Here is a 16,258-nt window from a genome sequence, read left to right on the forward strand (position 1 = left end):
TTTGTATATAAATCAAAACTCAAAGTGTCTGTGTGTCAGCTACTTGGGCAGGGACACAAAGCACTGCTTGGACAGAGAGGATGCTAGAAGTTTTGGCTTGACTACTCGGCTGAGATCTGAACCCTATAGCTGTGCCAGTGGGGAGTCTTATTGGGGATCTGGAGAGAGAGGGAAAAAACAGCTCCAGACTGACTGTGATCTCTGTGTGCTCTTAAGGGAATTTGTACTTTACTGTGTGTGTACTTGCCATCCCTCCAATGTGCACGTCCATCACTGGTGATAGTGGTGAGGATTGAGGCTCCTTGATTCTGGGCCAGTGTAGAGGTGTCACACCCCTATAAAAGGTCTGAAGCATGGAGCTTGGTAATTTTGCCTTCCTAAGTTTCCTTAGAAAGTGCAAGCATTGCTGAGCTTTTTTGACTGTGCTGGATACATGGACTGACCAGGATAAGTTCTCCGTGATATGAACACCAAGGAACTTTGTCCTCTTGACCGTTTCCACTGTTATCCCTTTCATCACTAGAGGTTTGTGTGGTACTTGAATCTTCTGAAATCAGCAATCAACTCCTTTGTCTTGTTGACATTCAGTGCTAGATTGTTGTCACACCAGACCAGTAGTTGATCAATTTCATTCCTGTAGGCCTCCTCCTCTCTGTCTTTTACCAGGCCTATAACAGTGGTGTCATCCATGAATTTGATGATCTTATTCATCTCATGTCTGGCCATGCAGTCATGTGTCAGCAGAGTGAAATGGAGAGGGCTTAAGACATACCTCTGCGGTACGCCTGTGTTCAGGATGATACTTCCGGAGCTGTTGTCTCTCACACAAACCTTTTGAGGCCTTTCAGTAAGGAAGCTCAGAATCCAATTGCATAAATGTGAGTCTATGTCCAGTTGAAGTAGCTTTGATATTAGATTCTGAGGGATGACAGTGTTGAAGGTAGAACTAAAATCGATGAATAGCAGAAGAAAAACATTTTAGAAGAATTTATGATAATGTGTTTAGATAAAATAATATACTAAGAAAGCTTATGTGTCAAACTCTTAACATTGCAAGTAGACAGAATGCGTTTGCTACTAATAAAATTATTTTAATTAAAAGTTGAACAAAATGTACATGTAAAGATTATGTTGGTACAGCATGTAAAAATGTTTGTTGAAAAGTAGAATGTCGTCTGAGCATGTTCACAGCTTTCAATTTTGTGATGGTGATGTGAGTGATCCTTCATAGCATTAAATGGGAGACTGTGAAGACAGAACACAAGTCAAGATTAGAATCCATCTTAAATTAAAATGTAGTCTAGATACATGTGACTTAAAGCATTGTTTCTTCTCCTGACATAAACATATTCTCATTCTTACTTAACTGAGCTATACAGAAATAAATTTAGTTATTCAGTATGTTCAAGGTTATAATAAGAAAGCACAGGGATGTACTGTCAGCAGGATTTTGCAAATCATCATTTGTTATTTCTAGTTTGCTAAAGTATAGTGTTTATTAATTTATACTGTTTGAATTTACTTTAGAAATAAGAGCTCTCCCTTAGCTCTGGAATACACGGCTTTATTTTACTTTGTCTCTCATGACTGTATTATTAAATAAAGAGATTTTTTGCTTGGCTGAAGTCTGAGCTTTTTATCTTTCATGAACAAGTTTGCCAAAGTTAAAACATTTACAACAGTACTGGAAATCCCCATGACTACAACACCTAAGGCAAAGAGTACTATTTTAGTTAAGCCACTATGAGAGAACAGCTCCAAGTCTTTCAATGTAAGAAGCAATGTGTTCTCATCTTATTGGCCAAAATTGATCTTCAGATATTTTACCTGAGAAATTCAAATTAACTCCCAAGTCACACCAGCTGTAACTAGGATAGGGAATTGCCATATAGAAACACCCAGTTGTTTATTAAAATGATATGTTTTATTAGAAAGATATGTGTTACCTTATGCAGAAAAAATAGAAAGAGGAGAGCTGAATCATCACCTGCACACAACTAAGTAAACATTTAATCAACTAGTGAACATGCTAGATATGCATTTAGAAAGCCAGAATGAAATGCTACTGCACAAAGATTGCTGTGAAGAAATGTTAAGCAGATAGAAATCTGCACAAAGATTCATACCTGCACTGGTTAATATTACTAAGCCACCACCAGTCACATTTCTCAGCTGTCTTTACCTTTGTTTTTGCACACTATTTGCCTCCCCGACACCAACGGAATATCATTTGCACCATCCCCGACCTTGCTCACATGATGTACTGGACAAGACTTAACCTTCCCTGGGCTGTATTCAGCTCTTGGCTAGGACCAGTCAGGAGAGATTGAGGATACCTGGCCAGCATCTTATTGCTACCAGGGAGTGTTTTTCCTTTTATTTTCCCCACCTACTGCACATGCTCAATACAGTACCAGGCGTGAGATGTGCAAGCAGCATAAGCACTGAACTACCTCTCCATTGCTCAAGGAGCTGATGTCAGTAGAATGCTCCACCCACCTTTGGGAAGCATCTTCTGGTTGTTTCCCAGTCTCCACCAGGGAAAACACAATCTGTTACATGATTTTCTTCACAGTGGGTACCCCCCCCCCCCAATTTGGGCATGTCCATCCTCCCCATGCCAGTGGTTCAGATGCCTGAGCCGCTAATAGAACCAAGGTTGCCTGAGCCATAGTCAGGGCTTTATCACTGTATGCTATGGCATTGGCTAATTGCCCCTATGTTGTAGAGACACCCCTACTTTGGGTTCAAAATGTTGCTCTGTGCATCATAAAATTAGACATTTTTTGAGAAATTCTAAGTTAATCAGAACTGTAGGGTGAGACTGAGTGGGTAGGTACTATAGGGGATACTATAACAAGGTACCAGTGGTGTGTGAGTACAGTACTGGCACTGATATATGAAACCATGGGGATACTGTAGCTGTATAAATGAAAGTCGATATTGGCTTTGTGGTTACAGCTGAAGGTCAGTATTCTGTACTAACTGTAGCAAGGTAAGTAATTTCATTCTATGATAAGATATATATTTGTTTGGGAATACCTTTTTAATGCTGTCAAGGCATCTAATGAAATTGTATTTTTTGCCTTTAAATGTGTTTTAAAATCAATCATAGATGCATTTTCTAATGTTGCTATCCTTCCAAATGTTTGTAAAGCATTTCCTTGGTGTACTAAATTCTAAGCCATTTGGACTGGAAAAATAAATCTCTGATTGATTAACATAGGTTCATAGGTTCATAGGTATATACTAGGCTATCTGCCCTAAGGCATTTATAAGCCTAGCCCAAAGTTTTGTGGCTTACGCCACCCCTTATGTTAAAAAATACTGTGCCCATTAGTTTGTTGTGCCTCTGTCCAGCAGTGACACAGAGATGATTCCCGGGGTAAACCTACGATCTCCCATCCACCGGTCAAGATTTCTCTTGAACAGAGCCAGCGAGGTGCTCTGCCTCACATGGACCGGGATTTTATTCCACAGCATAGGGAGTCTCTGGGTGACAAATCTATCCCTCCAGCATGTCCTATTTATATCCGTGCTAAGGTATAAGTCGCTTGCTCTAGTGGATCTGGTAGATTTGGATTTTTTGAGGTGGAGCATGTCCATTAATTCTGGGTTGGACATGGCCTTGTATGTCAGGCACAGGTCACCTCTGAGCAGGCGGTATGTGACTGAATAGAGCTGGAGTTTCTTCAGTCTGGCAGCATATGACAGATTTTGGAGTCCCTTTATCCTTTTGGTGAGGAACTTTTGGGGTCTCTCCAATTGCTGCAGGTGTCGGGTGAGATACATCCCAAATGGGGCATTGTACTCGATCACTGGTCTGATAAGTGAAGAGTACAGGGGAACAATGACCTCACTTGATCTGGATGTGAATCCCTTCATGATCAGGTGGGCAATGTAGAAGGTCTTTCTAACCACTTTAGCAATGTGAGTGTCAAAAGAAAGGCCACTGTCAACCTTGGTCCCCAGGTCCCTGATAACCTCTTCTGTGCTTAACGGATTGCCACCTATATGGTAGCTTGGGGTTACCTTGTTTTTCCCGAAGGGTATGACTATACATTTTTTGGCATTTAACTTCAGGCCATGGCTCTGGCACCAGTTATCAGTTTCCGTGAGACCCCTCTGAAGGATATCTTTGTCCGATGTACTTTCCACTATGGCTCCAGTTTGCAGTCATCTGCAAACTTTGTCAGCCATAGTCCTCCTATGTTTGCCTGTACTTCTGAGAAGTAGATGCCGAACAACAGGGAGCCAAGGACTGAGCCCTGTGGGACACCACTTGTGACCGGCTTGGAGTCTGACATGGCGCCAGCAACTCTAACCCTGTGGGTTCTGTCCTTTAGCCAGTTTGCAACCCATCTTGTGACATATGGGTTTACATTTAAGCTGGTAAGTTTCTCTATAATACCCAAGTGGGTATTGTGTCGAAAGCTTTTGCAAGGTCAAGGTAGGCTGTATGGACTGCCTTTCCCTCATCAATGGCCTTGGTGACTGTTTTGAAGAAGTCGACCAAGTTCAAAAGGCATGATCTGCCCTTGACAAAGCCAAACTGGGTCGGGTCCAATGTCTGCAAGTCCCCTATGTCTTTGTTTATGAGTTCCATTATGATCCTCTCCATAGCTTTGCAGACCAGGCTTGTTAAGCTTATGGGGCGGTAATTACCAGGGTCCGTAGAGGTACCGCCTTTGTGGAGTGGGACCACAGTTGCCGTATGACACTCCTTGGGCACGTATCCTGTGGTAAGGCTAAGATTAAACAGCTGCCTTATGTGCGGGTTTAGTTCCTCGTTGAGTTCGTGTAGCACACAGCCGGGGACACCATCCGGCCCCATTGATGCTGTGTTTTTAGCTTTAGAGAGAGCAGCTTTCACCTGCGCATTTAAGATGTCTGGGAGGCTACACTCCACTGGGATAGTTATCTCTCCTTTTGGGGGGGAGAGGGGGGTGAAGTTTGCACTGAACCTGTCTGCCAGTATGTTGGCAATGTCTGTGGGTTCAGTGATTTTTGTATCATTTTGGACTAATTCTGCGCATATCTGAGAGTTTCCACCCAGGTTTCTAACATAGCTGAAGAAGGCCTTATGATTGTCTTTTGAATCTATTGCAATTTTTCTCTCAAAGTTGGCCTTGGATGATTTTATGAGTGCTCGTATTTTTTTACTAATAATGATCAAGGGTGTCTTCTCTTTTATGGATTTTGCTCTATCATGTAACAGCTTTCTCCTCTTATTGTAAAGTTTGTTTATTGCTGGGGTCCACCAGACTGGACGTTTGCCTTTGGTGGAAAGAGTCTTGGTTTTATTAGGGATTGCCTGATCCATGCAGTCCTGGAGGTGTTCGTAGAAGGCATTTGTAAGGGCTTCCGCAGCTTGGGTTGTGGTTTCCACTGGCTTGGGGGCCTTGAAGGATACCACACCAGTCTTGAGTAGTGTGAAGTTTGCTTTAGAGAAGTTCTTCACTGTGGTCTTTTTTGTTTGGGGTGGGGGCGGGATGTGGATTTCCAGTGAGATAAGTCTGTGATCTGATCTCACCAATGAGGGATATACTTCCGGTGTGGAGCAATTACCAACATAATGATCAAAACCCAAAATACCAACCCTTTTGTGAAAGACTATTACATGTAATTCAGATTGATACAACATTTCTGCAAGTTAAAACACTAATAAATATATGTATCTCTAGGAAAGTACATTTTATGTGTACCATGTAAAGGGGAGACATTATGCATCTTGTTTAATATATTTAATCCCAAGGTAGGTATAACTGAAGAGAAATGTATGCATTTGCTTTATATTCATCCAGCCTTTCTTAGCTATACTGTCTTTAGGACAGGCTACAATGAAGAAGTTATAACCAAGATGTTCTCGTGTGCTTAGAAATACCAGACAATAAAGATACATTTAGGCCTGTTTAACCCATAAATGGATGTACTGCTTTACCAGAAAGGCTCATCCAGACTCTGCTACACTTTGCTGTGAAGGAAAGGTTAGTTTGCTTTTATTTTTTGTATTTTGTATTAATTTATTGCCTTTCTATATTTTGAATACTGTGGTTTGTTTTCTTTACCTTGTGTTTTACTTGCATTCTGCTTTAACAGCATATTAAAACTTCAAAAGAGACCACAGCTCTCTTTCTTCTGAGTCAGGCAGAAATTAGAACTGATCAATTAAGGACTCATTCATAAGATAGAAGAGGTCACTTAAGGTTAATCGTTTGTTAACTGAGGGGGTGGAGCTAGGAACTAAACCTTCTATTTAAGGGGTAAAATAAAACATTTCAGAACTTTACCAGAAAAGCTCATCCAGACTCTGCTACACTTTGCTGTGAAGGAAAGGTTAGTTTGCTTTTATTTTTTGTATTTTGTATTAATTTATTGCCTTTCTATATTTTGAATACTGTGGTTTGTTTTCTTTACCTTGTGTTTACTTGCATTCTGCTTTAACAGCATATTAAAACTTCAAAAGAGACCACAGCTCTCTCTCTTCTGAGTCAGGCAGAATTTTTCCCCACTCTCCCACCAAGTCACAGTTGTCTTGTTAAATACCACTGTCTTTCTAGTTGCCTGCCTCTTATGTTAATCTGACCATATATCTCATTTCCTCTCTACTTTCACTGGCTTGTGTGAGTAATCACAAAATCAACATTTTTGAAATCCCTCCCCTTCAACAATTTAAATTTATTGGCCATCCTACTGTATTCCATAGTACCAGAATACAAAAGTGACCACCCTTTTCAATCCATCTTGCTGTTTTAAAAATAGTAACTCTCCACTAAACCTTAACTTTTTAAACAGGTAAAACTTAAGTTACCTACTTTCACATCTAACTTCTCTAGTGCACACTGCAGTGTGCATTTTTTTTTCATCTTACCTTTAAGTCTCCCTGTGACTAGCACTTTCTCTAATACCTGTTGGAAAGCACTAGGAAGCCTTAAACTGATACAAGCACTCAACTCTCCTTGTTAATAAGGAGAAATTAATAGTAGGCACTAAACAGCCTATAATTGCAAAGTACCTTGCTAAGGTAAGGGAAAATAGCTCCCGTACTTTACAAAAAAAAAAAAAGCACCAAACCAGGCATGTCCAAAAAAAAGAAAAAAAAAAAAAAAAAAAAAGAAAAAAAAAAAAAAAAAAAAACAAAAAAAAAAAAAAAGATAAAAGAAAAAAAAAAAAAAAAAAAAAAAAAAAAAAAAAAAAAAAAAAAAAAAAAAAAAAAAAAAAAAAAAAAAAAAAAAAAAAAAAAAAAAAAAAAAAAAAAAAAAAAAAAAAAAAAAAAAAAAAAAAAAAAAAAAAAAAAAAAAAAAAAAAAAAAAAAAAAAAAAAAAAAAAAAAAAAAAAAAAAAAAAAAAAAAAAAAAAAAAAAAAAAAAAAAAAAAAAAAAAAAAAAAAAAAAAAAAAAAAAAAAAAAAAAAAAAAAAAAAAAAAAAAAAAAAAAAAAAAAAAAAAAAAAAAAAAAAAAAAAAAAAAAAAAAAAAAAAAAAAAAAAAAAAAAAAAAAAAAAAAAAAAAAAAAAAAAAAAAAAAAAAAAAAAAAAAAAAAAAAAAAAAAAAAAAAAAAAAAAAAAAAAAAAAAAAAAAAAAAAAAAAAAAAAAAAAAAAAAAAAAAAAAAAAAAAAAAAAAAAAAAAAAAAAAAAAAAAAAAAAAAAAAAAAAAAAAAAAAAAAAAAAAAAAAAAAAAAAAAAAAAAAAAAAAAAAAAAAAAAAAAAAAAAAAAAAAAAAAAAAAAAAAAAAAAAAAAAAAAAAAAAAAAAAAAAAAAAAAAAAAAAAAAAAAAAAAAAAAAAAAAAAAAAAAAAAAAAAAAAAAAAAAAAAAAAAAAAAAAAAAAAAAAAAAAAAAAAAAAAAAAAAAAAAAAAAAAAAAAAAAAAAAAAAAAAAAAAAAAAAAAAAAAAAAAAAAAAAAAAAAAAAAAAAAAAAAAAAAAAAAAAAAAAAAAAAAAAAAAAAAAAAAAAAAAAAAAAAAAAAAAAAAAAAAAAAAAAAAAAAAAAAAAAAAAAAAAAAAAAAAAAAAAAAAAAAAAAAAAAAAAAAAAAAAAAAAAAAAAAAAAAAAAAAAAAAAAAAAAAAAAAAAAAAAAAAAAAAAAAAAAAAAAAAAAAAAAAAAAAAAAAAAAAAAAAAAAAAAAAAAAAAAAAAAAAAAAAAAAAAAAAAAAAAAAAAAAAAAAAAAAAAAAAAAAAAAAAAAAAAAAAAAAAAAAAAAAAAAAAAAAAAAAAAAAAAAAAAAAAAAAAAAAAAAAAAAAAAAAAAAAAAAAAAAAAAAAAAAAAAAAAAAAAAAAAAAAAAAAAAAAAAAAAAAAAAAAAAAAAAAAAAAAAAAAAAAAAAAAAAAAAAAAAAAAAAAAAAAAAAAAAAAAAAAAAAAAAAAAAAAAAAAAAAAAAAAAAAAAAAAAAAAAAAAAAAAAAAAAAAAAAAAAAAAAAAAAAAAAAAAAAAAAAAAAAAAAAAAAAAAAAAAAAAAAAAAAAAAAAAAAAAAAAAAAAAAAAAAAAAAAAAAAAAAAAAAAAAAAAAAAAAAAAAAAAAAAAAAAAAAAAAAAAAAAAAAAAAAAAAAAAAAAAAAAAAAAAAAAAAAAAAAAAAAAAAAAAAAAAAAAAAAAAAAAAAAAAAAAAAAAAAAAAAAAAAAAAAAAAAAAAAAAAAAAAAAAAAAAAAAAAAAAAAAAAAAAAAAAAAAAAAAAAAAAAAAAAAAAAAAAAAAAAAAAAAAAAAAAAAAAAAAAAAAAAAAAAAAAAAAAAAAAAAAAAAAAAAAAAAAAAAAAAAAAAAAAAAAAAAAAAAAAAAAAAAAAAAAAAAAAAAAAAAAAAAAAAAAAAAAAAAAAAAAAAAAAAAAAAAAAAAAAAAAAAAAAAAAAAAAAAAAAAAAAAAAAAAAAAAAAAAAAAAAAAAAAAAAAAAAAAAAAAAAAAAAAAAAAAAAAAAAAAAAAAAAAAAAAAAAAAAAAAAAAAAAAAAAAAAAAAAAAAAAAAAAAAAAAAAAAAAAAAAAAAAAAAAAAAAAAAAAAAAAAAAAAAAAAAAAAAAAAAAAAAAAAAAAAAAAAAAAAAAAAAAAAAAAAAAAAAAAAAAAAAAAAAAAAAAAAAAAAAAAAAAAAAAAAAAAAAAAAAAAAAAAAAAAAAAAAAAAAAAAAAAAAAAAAAAAAAAAAAAAAAAAAAAAAAAAAAAAAAAAAAAAAAAAAAAAAAAAAAAAAAAAAAAAAAAAAAAAAAAAAAAAAAAAAAAAAAAAAAAAAAAAAAAAAAAAAAAAAAAAAAAAAAAAAAAAAAAAAAAAAAAAAAAAAAAAAAAAAAAAAAAAAAAAAAAAAAAAAAAAAAAAAAAAAAAAAAAAAAAAAAAAAAAAAAAAAAAAAAAAAAAAAAAAAAAAAAAAAAAAAAAAAAAAAAAAAAAAAAAAAAAAAAAAAAAAAAAAAAAAAAAAAAAAAAAAAAAAAAAAAAAAAAAAAAAAAAAAAAAAAAAAAAAAAAAAAAAAAAAAAAAAAAAAAAAAAAAAAAAAAAAAAAAAAAAAAAAAAAAAAAAAAAAAAAAAAAAAAAAAAAAAAAAAAAAAAAAAAAAAAAAAAAAAAAAAAAAAAAAAAAAAAAAAAAAAAAAAAAAAAAAAAAAAAAAAAAAAAAAAAAAAAAAAAAAAAAAAAAAAAAAAAAAAAAAAAAAAAAAAAAAAAAAAAAAAAAAAAAAAAAAAAAAAAAAAAAAAAAAAAAAAAAAAAAAAAAAAAAAAAAAAAAAAAAAAAAAAAAAAAAAAAAAAAAAAAAAAAAAAAAAAAAAAAAAAAAAAAAAAAAAAAAAAAAAAAAAAAAAAAAAAAAAAAAAAAAAAAAAAAAAAAAAAAAAAAAAAAAAAAAAAAAAAAAAAAAAAAAAAAAAAAAAAAAAAAAAAAAAAAAAAAAAAAAAAAAAAAAAAAAAAAAAAAAAAAAAAAAAAAAAAAAAAAAAAAAAAAAAAAAAAAAAAAAAAAAAAAAAAAAAAAAAAAAAAAAAAAAAAAAAAAAAAAAAAAAAAAAAAAAAAAAAAAAAAAAAAAAAAAAAAAAAAAAAAAAAAAAAAAAAAAAAAAAAAAAAAAAAAAAAAAAAAAAAAAAAAAAAAAAAAAAAAAAAAAAAAAAAAAAAAAAAAAAAAAAAAAAAAAAAAAAAAAAAAAAAAAAAAAAAAAAAAAAAAAAAAAAAAAAAAAAAAAAAAAAAAAAAAAAAAAAAAAAAAAAAAAAAAAAAAAAAAAAAAAAAAAAAAAAAAAAAAAAAAAAAAAAAAAAAAAAAAAAAAAAAAAAAAAAAAAAAAAAAAAAAAAAAAAAAAAAAAAAAAAAAAAAAAAAAAAAAAAAAAAAAAAAAAAAAAAAAAAAAAAAAAAAAAAAAAAAAAAAAAAAAAAAAAAAAAAAAAAAAAAAAAAAAAAAAAAAAAAAAAAAAAAAAAAAAAAAAAAAAAAAAAAAAAAAAAAAAAAAAAAAAAAAAAAAAAAAAAAAAAAAAAAAAAAAAAAAAAAAAAAAAAAAAAAAAAAAAAAAAAAAAAAAAAAAAAAAAAAAAAAAAAAAAAAAAAAAAAAAAAAAAAAAAAAAAAAAAAAAAAAAAAAAAAAAAAAAAAAAAAAAAAAAAAAAAAAAAAAAAAAAAAAAAAAAAAAAAAAAAAAAAAAAAAAAAAAAAAAAAAAAAAAAAAAAAAAAAAAAAAAAAAAAAAAAAAAAAAAAAAAAAAAAAAAAAAAAAAAAAAAAAAAAAAAAAAAAAAAAAAAAAAAAAAAAAAAAAAAAAAAAAAAAAAAAAAAAAAAAAAAAAAAAAAAAAAAAAAAAAAAAAAAAAAAAAAAAAAAAAAAAAAAAAAAAAAAAAAAAAAAAAAAAAAAAAAAAAAAAAAAAAAAAAAAAAAAAAAAAAAAAAAAAAAAAAAAAAAAAAAAAAAAAAAAAAAAAAAAAAAAAAAAAAAAAAAAAAAAAAAAAAAAAAAAAAAAAAAAAAAAAAAAAAAAAAAAAAAAAAAAAAAAAAAAAAAAAAAAAAAAAAAAAAAAAAAAAAAAAAAAAAAAAAAAAAAAAAAAAAAAAAAAAAAAAAAAAAAAAAAAAAAAAAAAAAAAAAAAAAAAAAAAAAAAAAAAAAAAAAAAAAAAAAAAAAAAAAAAAAAAAAAAAAAAAAAAAAAAAAAAAAAAAAAAAAAAAAAAAAAAAAAAAAAAAAAAAAAAAAAAAAAAAAAAAAAAAAAAAAAAAAAAAAAAAAAAAAAAAAAAAAAAAAAAAAAAAAAAAAAAAAAAAAAAAAAAAAAAAAAAAAAAAAAAAAAAAAAAAAAAAAAAAAAAAAAAAAAAAAAAAAAAAAAAAAAAAAAAAAAAAAAAAAAAAAAAAAAAAAAAAAAAAAAAAAAAAAAAAAAAAAAAAAAAAAAAAAAAAAAAAAAAAAAAAAAAAAAAAAAAAAAAACCCCCCCCCCCCCCCCCCCCCCCCCCCCCCCCCCCCCCCCCCCCCCCCCCCCCCCCCCCCCCCCCCCCCCCCCCCCCCCCCCCCCCCCCCCCCCCCCCCCCCCCCCCCCCCCCCCCCCCCCCCCCCCCCCCCCCCCCCCCCCCCCCCCCCCCCCCCCCCCCCCCCCCCCCCCCCCCCCCCCCCCCCCCCCCCCCCCCCCCCCCCCCCCCCCCCCCCCCCCCCCCCCCCCCCCCCCCCCCCCCCCCCCCCCCCCCCCCCCCCCCCCCCCCCCCCCCCCCCCCCCCCCCCCCCCCCCCCCCCCCCCCCCCCCCCCCCCCCCCCCCCCCCCCCCCCCCCCCCCCCCCCCCCCCCCCCCCCCCCCCCCCCCCCCCCCCCCCCCCCCCCCCCCCCCCCCCCCCCCCCCCCCCCCCCCCCCCCCCCCCCCCCCCCCCCCCCCCCCCCCCCCCCCCCCCCCCCCCCCCCCCCCCCCCCCCCCCCCCCCCCCCCCCCCCCCCCCCCCCCCCCCCCCCCCCCCCCCCCCCCCCCCCCCCCCCCCCCCCCCCCCCCCCCCCCCCCCCCCCCCCCCCCCCCCCCCCCCCCCCCCCCCCCCCCCCCCCCCCCCCCCCCCCCCCCCCCCCCCCCCCCCCCCCCCCCCCCCCCCCCCCCCCCCCCCCCCCCCCCCCCCCCCCCCCCCCCCCCCCCCCCCCCCCCCCCCCCCCCCCCCCCCCCCCCCCCCCCCCCCCCCCCCCCCCCCCCCCCCCCCCCCCCCCCCCCCCCCCCCCCCCCCCCCCCCCCCCCCCCCCCCCCCCCCCCCCCCCCCCCCCCCCCCCCCCCCCCCCCCCCCCCCCCCCCCCCCCCCCCCCCCCCCCCCCCCCCCCCCCCCCCCCCCCCCCCCCCCCCCCCCCCCCCCCCCCCCCCCCCCCCCCCCCCCCCCCCCCCCCCCCCCCCCCCCCCCCCCCCCCCCCCCCCCCCCCCCCCCCCCCCCCCCCCCCCCCCCCCCCCCCCCCCCCCCCCCCCCCCCCCCCCCCCCCCCCCCCCCCCCCCCCCCCCCCCCCCCCCCCCCCCCCCCCCCCCCCCCCCCCCCCCCCCCCCCCCCCCCCCCCCCCCCCCCCCCCCCCCCCCCCCCCCCCCCCCCCCCCCCCCCCCCCCCCCCCCCCCCCCCCCCCCCCCCCCCCCCCCCCCCCCCCCCCCCCCCCCCCCCCCCCCCCCCCCCCCCCCCCCCCCCCCCCCCCCCCCCCCCCCCCCCCCCCCCCCCCCCCCCCCCCCCCCCCCCCCCCCCCCCCCCCCCCCCCCCCCCCCCCCCCCCCCCCCCCCCCCCCCCCCCCCCCCCCCCCCCCCCCCCCCCCCCCCCCCCCCCCCCCCCCCCCCCCCCCCCCCCCCCCCCCCCCCCCCCCCCCCCCCCCCCCCCCCCCCCCCCCCCCCCCCCCCCCCCCCCCCCCCCCCCCCCCCCCCCCCCCCCCCCCCCCCCCCCCCCCCCCCCCCCCCCCCCCCCCCCCCCCCCCCCCCCCCCCCCCCCCCCCCCCCCCCCCCCCCCCCCCCCCCCCCCCCCCCCCCCCCCCCCCCCCCCCCCCCCCCCCCCCCCCCCCCCCCCCCCCCCCCCCCCCCCCCCCCCCCCCCCCCCCCCCCCCCCCCCCCCCCCCCCCCCCCCCCCCCCCCCCCCCCCCCCCCCCCCCCCCCCCCCCCCCCCCCCCCCCCCCCCCCCCCCCCCCCCCCCCCCCCCCCCCCCCCCCCCCCCCCCCCCCCCCCCCCCCCCCCCCCCCCCCCCCCCCCCCCCCCCCCCCCCCCCCCCCCCCCCCCCCCCCCCCCCCCCCCCCCCCCCCCCCCCCCCCCCCCCCCCCCCCCCCCCCCCCCCCCCCCCCCCCCCCCCCCCCCCCCCCCCCCCCCCCCCCCCCCCCCCCCCCCCCCCCCCCCCCCCCCCCCCCCCCCCCCCCCCCCCCCCCCCCCCCCCCCCCCCCCCCCCCCCCCCCCCCCCCCCCCCCCCCCCCCCCCCCCCCCCCCCCCCCCCCCCCCCCCCCCCCCCCCCCCCCCCCCCCCCCCCCCCCCCCCCCCCCCCCCCCCCCCCCCCCCCCCCCCCCCCCCCCCCCCCCCCCCCCCCCCCCCCCCCCCCCCCCCCCCCCCCCCCCCCCCCCCCCCCCCCCCCCCCCCCCCCCCCCCCCCCCCCCCCCCCCCCCCCCCCCCCCCCCCCCCCCCCCCCCCCCCCCCCCCCCCCCCCCCCCCCCCCCCCCCCCCCCCCCCCCCCCCCCCCCCCCCCCCCCCCCCCCCCCCCCCCCCCCCCCCCCCCCCCCCCCCCCCCCCCCCCCCCCCCCCCCCCCCCCCCCCCCCCCCCCCCCCCCCCCCCCCCCCCCCCCCCCCCCCCCCCCCCCCCCCCCCCCCCCCCCCCCCCCCCCCCCCCCCCCCCCCCCCCCCCCCCCCCCCCCCCCCCCCCCCCCCCCCCCCCCCCCCCCCCCCCCCCCCCCCCCCCCCCCCCCCCCCCCCCCCCCCACCCCCCCCCCCCCCCCCCCCCCCCCCCCCCCCCCCCCCCCCCCCCCCCCCCCCCCCCCCCCCCCCCCCACCCACCCCCACCCCCCCCCCACACCCCCCCCCCCCCCCCCCCCCCCCCCCCCCCCCCCCCCCCCCCCCCCCCCCCCCCGGAATACACGGCTTTATTTTACTTTGTCTCCCATGACTGTATTATTAAATAAAGAGATTTTTTGCTTGGCTGAAGTCTGAGCTTTTTATCTTTCATGAACAAGTTTGCCAAAGTTAAAACATTTACATCAGTACTGGAAATCCCCATGGCTACAACACCTAAGACAAAGAGTACTATTTTAGTTAAGCCACTATGAGAGAACAGCTCCAAGTCCTTCAATGTAAGAAGCAATGTGTTCTCATCTTATTGGCCAAAATTGATCTTCAGATATGTTACCTGAGAAATTCAAATTAACTCCCAAGTCACACCAGCTGTAACTAGGATAGGGAATTGCCATATAGAAACAACCAGTTGTTTATTAAAAATATATGTTTTATTAGAAAGATATGTGTTACCTTATGCAGAAAAAATAGAAAGAGGAGAGCTGAATCATCACCTGCACACAACTAAGTAAACATTTAATCAACTAGTGAACATGCTAGATATGCATTTAGAAATCCAGAATGAAATGCTACTGCACAAAGATTGCTGTGAAGAAATGTTGAGCAGATAGAAATCTGCACAAAGATTCATACCTGCACTGGTTAATATTACTAAGCCACCACCAGTCACATTTCTCAGCTGTATCTACCTTTGTTTTTGCACACTATTTGCCTCCCCCACACCAACGGAATATCATTTGCACCATCCCCGACCTTGCTCACATGATAGACTGGACAAGACTTAACCTTCCCTGGGCTGTACTCAGCTCTTGGCTAGGACCAGTCAGGAGAGATTGAGGACACCTGGCCAGCATCTTATTGCTACCAGGGAGTGTTTTTCCTTTTATTTTCCCCACCTACTGCACATGCTCAATACAGTACCAGGCGTGAGATGTGCAAGCAGCATAAGCACTGAACTACCTCTCCATTGCTCAAGGAGCTGATGTCAGTAGAATGCTCCACCCACCTTTGGGAAGCATCTTCTGGTTGTTTCCCAGTCTCCACCAGGGAAAACACAATCTGTTACATGATTTTCTTCACAGTGGGTACCCCCCCAATTTGGGCATGTCCATCCTCCCCCTGCCAGTGGTTCAGATGCCTGAGCTGCTAATAGAGCCAAGGTTGCCTGAGCCATAGCCAGGGCTTTATCACTGTACGCTATGGTATTGGCTAATTGCCCCTATGTTGTAGAGACACCCCTACTTTGGGTTCAAAATCTTGCTCTGTGCATCATAAAATTAGACATTTTTTGAGAAATTCTAAGTTAATCAGAACTGTAGGGTGAGACTGAGTGGGTAGGTACTATAGGGGATACTATAACAAGGTACCAGTGGTGTGTGAGTACAGTACTGGCACTGATGTATGAAACCATGGGGATACTGTAGCTGTATAAATGAAAGTCAGTATTGGCTTTGTGGTTACAGCTGAAGGTCAGTATTCTGTACTAACTGCAGCAAGGTAAGTAATTTCATTCTATAAGATATATATTTGTTTGGGAATACCTTTTTAATGCTGTCAAGGCATCTAATGAAATTGTATTTTTTGCCTTTAAAATGTGTTTTAAAATCAATCATAGATGCATTTTCTAATGTTGCTATCCTTCCAAATGTTTGTAAAGCATTTCCTTGGTGTACTAAATTCTAAGCCATTTGGACTGGAAAAATAAATCTCTGATTGATTATCATGGCATTTGGGAATATCTAATTACCAACATAATGATCAAAACCCAAAATACCAACCCTTTTGTGAAAGACTATTACATGTAATTCAGATTGATACAACATTTCTGCAAGTTAAAACACTAATAAATATATGTATCTCTAGGAAAGTACATTTTATGTGTACCATGTAAAGGGTGTCTTGTTTAATATATTTAATCCCAAGGTAGGTATAACTGAAGAGAAATGAATGCATTTGCTTTATATTCATCCAGCCTTTCTCAGCTATACTGTCTTTAGGACAGGCTACAATAAAGAAGTTATAACCAAGATGTTGTCGTGTGCTTAGAAATACTAGACAATAAAGATACATTTAGGCCTGTTTAACCCATAAATGGATGCACTGCTTTACCAGAAAGGCTCATCCAGACTCTGCTACACTTTGCTGTGAAGGAGAGGTTAGTTTGCTTTTATTTTTTGTATTTTGTATTAATTTATTGCCTTTCTATATTTTGAATACTGTGGTTTGTTTTCTTTACCTTGTGTTTTACTTGCATTCTGCTTTAACAGCATATTAAAACTTCAAAAGAGACCACAGCTCTCTCTTCTGAGTCAGGCAGAATTTTTCCCCACTCTCCCACCCAGTCACAGTTGTCTTGTT

At 39.2% G+C, this 16,258-nt stretch overlaps 1 long non-coding RNA gene across 1 annotated transcript in view; it reads right to left on the minus strand.

The window, feature by feature from the left end:
• LOC122814873 overlaps positions 1-2,392 on the minus strand; it is a 146,340-nt gene extending 143,948 nt beyond the window's left edge. The window contains exon 1 of the long non-coding RNA XR_006366921.1: positions 2,183-2,392. This is a non-coding gene — a long non-coding RNA (uncharacterized LOC122814873). The remainder of the gene's footprint in view (positions 1-2,182) is intronic.
• Between the last annotated feature and the right edge of the window lie 13,866 nt (positions 2,393-16,258).

The sequence above is a fragment of the Protopterus annectens genome, chromosome 11.part0 (genome assembly GCF_019279795.1).
Source record: "Protopterus annectens isolate FY-2018-M chromosome 11.part0, PAN1.0, whole genome shotgun sequence".
NCBI lineage: Eukaryota > Metazoa > Chordata > Ceratodontiformes > Protopteridae > Protopterus > Protopterus annectens.